The 5167-nt window shown below is 37.9% G+C and overlaps 1 pseudogene; it reads left to right on the forward strand.

Annotated features, from left to right (window-relative positions):
• Positions 1-5167, forward strand: part of LOC103741071 — a 19603-nt pseudogene that overhangs the window by 4142 nt on the left and 10294 nt on the right.

Genomic DNA, 5167 nt, shown 5'->3' on the forward strand with positions numbered 1-5167 from the left:
ATGGCTTAAAACACCTAAAATTATATAAGCCATAAACTTAGATATATCTATTAGAGTCTGTTAATTCTTTGAAAAGTAGATATCATGAAAACACTCCCAACTAACTCACAATCATTCAATATTTGTCTTCCATCCATACTTCTCACGATGATAGAGGCCAGCGTGACTCTGATTCTTGGGTTTGTTAACTTTCCAGTTTAACTTTTCATATGGTTTCTTCTTCAACAGGTGAAGTCAAAGTCTGTGCTACCCCAAACAACTGGGAAAAGCATCACGGAAGTGACTTTCTTCACCCTCACTGGATTTGCAAATCACCCAAAATTACAAGTCAGTCTGTTCTTGGTGCTTCTTTTCAAATATCTGTTCACTGTGCTGGGCAACTTTGGGCCAATCACATTGGCCAACTCTCAGCTCCACAAAACTGTGTACTTTTTCCAAAGTCATTTAGATTTCATTGATGTTCTGTTCATCCACTGTAATACCCAAAGCACTAGCCACCTTCCAGTCCTCACAGAAATCTCTCTCCTTCGTAGGCTGCTTTGTTCAAATGTAATTGATCTTATTTAAGGGTGAGATTACATAGGGTGACTAGACTCTAGTGGATGATTACATCCACTAGATGAGTACATGCACTTAGGGACATTGGTTGTACAAACTTGAATTAATAGGTCTTAATATATGTGAAAGGATGCATGAAATCTGGTATGGGAAGGTTTATAAAGATGATAAAGACGTTTCATATGAAGGGCACAAAAATTCAATTAAAAATATACATTGAAAAAAGAAATTTTAAAATGTACTTTTCTGTTGATTGGGCATGTGACTGTTTCCTTCTGGAATTCATGGCCTATGGTCACTATGTATCTGAAAAACCTTTTTGTATTTCATGTTTATATCCCACAAAGTTTTCATCTGGCTGGGAATAACGCCTTTTGTGATAGGCATTATGTGAAGGCTCAGAACAGATCCTTTGAGCTTCGTTCCAGCTGAGGTTCACACACCTCAGTTCTGTCCTCATCATCACAGTCTTTTACCTGGCCATCATCTCAGCCATCCTGAGGATCCAGTCTGTGGCAGGCAGGTCTTCTCCACCTATGCTTCTCACCTCACAGGGTTCACTGTCTTCTATGACTGCCTTATTTTTCCCTATTTGCCACCTGACAACACATCACTCTCACTCAGGAACCTTTAGCCTGGGTTCTACATCATTGTCATCCCTACGCTGAACACGCTGATCTACAGTTTGAGGAACAAAAATACGAAAAATCCTCTCCTGAGAGTGATCAACAGAAAATTCTTTCCATGAAAATCTTTTCATATCACAATTTAGAAAAACCTGGATAACCATCTCAATTACTTCAAGCAGGAGAGTAACCTCAAAACATATACCTCAAAACATATAAACTTCAAAATATATACCTCAAAACATATAACCTCAAAACATATATATCTCTATTACTTCAAGCAGGAGAGTAACCTCAAAACATATGACACAAGCTTATTTAGAAGAGAGGGTCTTATCGTTTGAGATGAAAATTATTTATTCATTTATTTATTTATTTATTTATTTATGTGAGCTAATAAGTTAACTCAAAGATCATTTCAACATGTAAAGCTTTCATACAATAGAAATTTATAAGGGAGTTAAAAGATATATGGTCCTGAATAGATGAACATGTCAATGCATAAACATTAAGTCTATCCATAACTCTAATCATTTACTTTTTCAGCAACCAGCAAATATAAGGTAAGAAATTTAAAGCATTAAGAAAGTTTGAATTTTTAACTAAAGTGAGAGAGAATAGAACAACAAACCACTTGTACTTTAATAACAATCCTAAAAGACAGCTGATGCCCTGAGAGTAAAGAAAGGGAATTAACACAGAAGGACAGAAAAGACTTAAATCATTTCAGTGCAAACACTAATACAGACAAAGGATGGCGGTAGGACAGAAATCTCTTGAGAATGTTGTGTTATCTAAGCACAAGCATTATGTTTTGAGTCACCATTTATCTTTGAAGCACGTTTTATGTCCTGTGGTCACAGACTTGGGATGGGTTGACCGACAATAGTTTTGCTCTGTTGTTGCATGAAGTGATAAATGTTCCTTAGAATTCTGTCTTAATTCATTTTTCTATTTCTTTTTTATTTTTTTAAATTTTTTATTGAGCCTTTGTACTTTTCATACAACAGTTCTTAATCAAATTTAGACCCCATCTATGTCCTCCACTCCCACCCCTATCGGACCCCATATATTCTGCTATGTGTGTTAAGTTCTAGCCACTCAAGCATTTGTACCCAGATGTCCTCCATACAAATTCATCCACTGGAGTCTAGTCAACCTACCTCAGGATCATTGGTAAGGCCTACTCTTCCTCACCCAGCAGTGTTCAGTCTATTATTTTCCAGCATAGGCCAACACCCCTCCCACCAACGACCCATTTCCCTTGCTCCACTCGGCCCCTGTCTGATTGACTTGGCATTGGTCCTGTGCTCAGTGTCATCATTGCCATAAATATATGTACAAACTTGCAGTGGCCTGAAAGCCTCTGATTCCCTATGTTCATGAACCCACCCTGGCTCTTAAAATATTTCCACCCCCTCTTCCGCAATGGTTCCTAAGCTGTTGGTGGGAGAGGTTTGCTATAAGAGACCTATCCAGGGACATACACTCTTCAATCTCCTCTTCTTTAAAAAATGGCCAGTTGTGGCCTTCTGTATGGATCACACTCTGTTGTATAAGGAGGTTTCACTGGTGAGAGTTGAGGGATATTTCTTAGTTATTAGAACAGTCATTGATATGGGGTCCTTGAAAAATGTGTCTAGTTTTTATTGGTCAAAATTTGCATTTCTTGAATTTGAATATTCTCCAAGAATTTTTGAATATATTGAATTTTGTGTATCAATGTACATATATGTTCTCTCTGAAATGGTGGCTTTAATTTGGTTTTGTTTTTCCTTATTTATTAAGGTAAGACACTATCTGTTCACAGATCTATATGCTGTGTTTACGATATTAACTAATTATAGCCAGCAGGTGTGGTATAACACAAATATTCATTTTAGAAAGACTTGCTCTTCATTCCTTATAATTCTTTTTTATTTTTTTTTATTTTTAATTTTGTGTATGAGTGTTTTGCCTTCATATATGTAACTTTACCCATGTTGTACAATGCCCACAGAGGCCAGAAAAGGGTATAGGTTCACAGGGGACTGGAGATATAGACGGTCTTTAGCTGCCATGTCAGTGATGGGACCCCAGTCCAGATCCTCTGCAAAAACAGACCTCTGAACCTTCTGTCCATCCCCATTGATCTCCATTCTTGGAAGTGGGTGAAGCTCTCTTAACAGAAGGGATCAGAATATTCATATATGTATTCCTTCTATGCTCTTTTATGATTACATCACACACATACAACTCCTGAGGACAATTATATATGTGATACTTGACATTATAAACTGTTAGGTGCAAAAGCACATGAGGAATTCTTCCTCACTCTTGGGATGCATTGGCATCTAGTTCAAGAATTACTTCCCCTTTTAAGGCTCCATTATCTTGGCAACTTTCTAGCCATCACATCCATTTTAGACAGTGTTGCACTAATTTCTCCCCTTTCCACTCTTTTCTGACCCGCCCTCACTCACTCAGGGTCTCCTGGTCCTGGCGGAGACGACAAACCGGCATAACACCGTTGTGTTTGAATTTTGCATAGTTTATACATTTGGGAGGGGATGACTTACAAAGAAACAGTTTCGCCCCCCCCAGCACCACCATTCCCCACCGTTCCCCCATCTTTTCAGAGTTCTAACATGGTCATGCTAACCCTCCATATCACAGCAGGATCTGCCCTCTTCCCAGGGTGCTCCTCATCTTGCCGCTGGCTGACTTACTCTTTTCCAAGGAAAGAGTAATTTGGGGGCTACAGATGGATTAACTGGAGAGTTCTTTCATCATATTTGTTAGTAAGGATCTTTCTATACTTAGGACTTATTTATACATTTCTTAATACATTCAATTATTCCTAAGTGAATTGCACATTGTGTCTTTAATAATTTGTAGTGTTTGAAGTCTAACTACATGGACTTTTATTCTTTATTGTATGCTTTGTGTTCTGTTTCATGTGGTTGATATTTAGTTGCTAGTCTTCACCTGGAAGTGAAAACTGGCTTAATTTTTCTTTCTTAGTATGATAACAACATGTTTTATTTGCCTGAAGTTATGTTTACATATTCATATATGCTCTTTAGTATATTCACATGCTTTAACTATTTTCCACCCATTACTCATCTAGTCCCTCTCCCTTCACCTTTTCTCTATACCCTATAATGCTGACCTCCCAGAGTGTGCCTGTTCCTATTATCCCATCATTCCTTTTGTCTTGCCTCCCCAATTCTCATAGGCCTTCCCACACAGGATGATGAAGTCTACAATTTTTGCACTATATATGCAACCAGTTACATGTTAGACACCTCCTACTTATTTAGCTGTTAGAAAATATACTCAGTTTAAAATCTGCATTGCATCACCTTCCTTATCAACGGCACTTATTTTCCACTCGGTATGCTACGTGTGGGGTACCCTTGTATTCTCCCATCCACTACTTGCAATCTTGTAGCTTGTGTTATGCCTAAAGTACAATTTTCTATCAAATAAAAAGTTATTGCCTTTTTAAAATTATTTTTATTTTATGTGTAGGAGTGTACTGCCTGCATGTGTATACGTACACACGTGTCATGCAAAGCCCATGGAGATCAGAAGAGGGTGTTGGAGCCCCTGGAGCTGGCAATTGTTAGTCATCATGTGGGTACTGGTGCTAAGCCAGGTCCTCTGAAAAGCAGCCAGTGTTCTTTACTGCTATCCCTCCGGCCCCTATTTTTGTCACTCTTTTAATTAAGATCAGTGCTTATAACTTAGGGAATATGTTTTACTTTTTCTGAAAGTGAGATGAAATGAATCTGACTTATTCTATTTGAAATTTCAGTTATGGTGATGTCAACTGGAGCATAAGTGGTCATAGAATTTAAGGACTGCTTTTACCCGAGTTGGAACTATACTGCAACACTGTTTTCTAGTACTTTTTTATTTTAGTGTATCAAACACACAATCACTGCATATCCCTAATTAAGTTTTTTCTTTGAAAGTTTCATGTATGCAACGCTTCCGGA

The sequence above is a fragment of the Nannospalax galili genome, unplaced genomic scaffold, assembly GCF_000622305.1.
Source record: "Nannospalax galili isolate Female #2095 unplaced genomic scaffold, S.galili_v1.0 scaffold360, whole genome shotgun sequence".
NCBI classification, from domain to species: Eukaryota; Metazoa; Chordata; class Mammalia; order Rodentia; family Spalacidae; genus Nannospalax; species Nannospalax galili.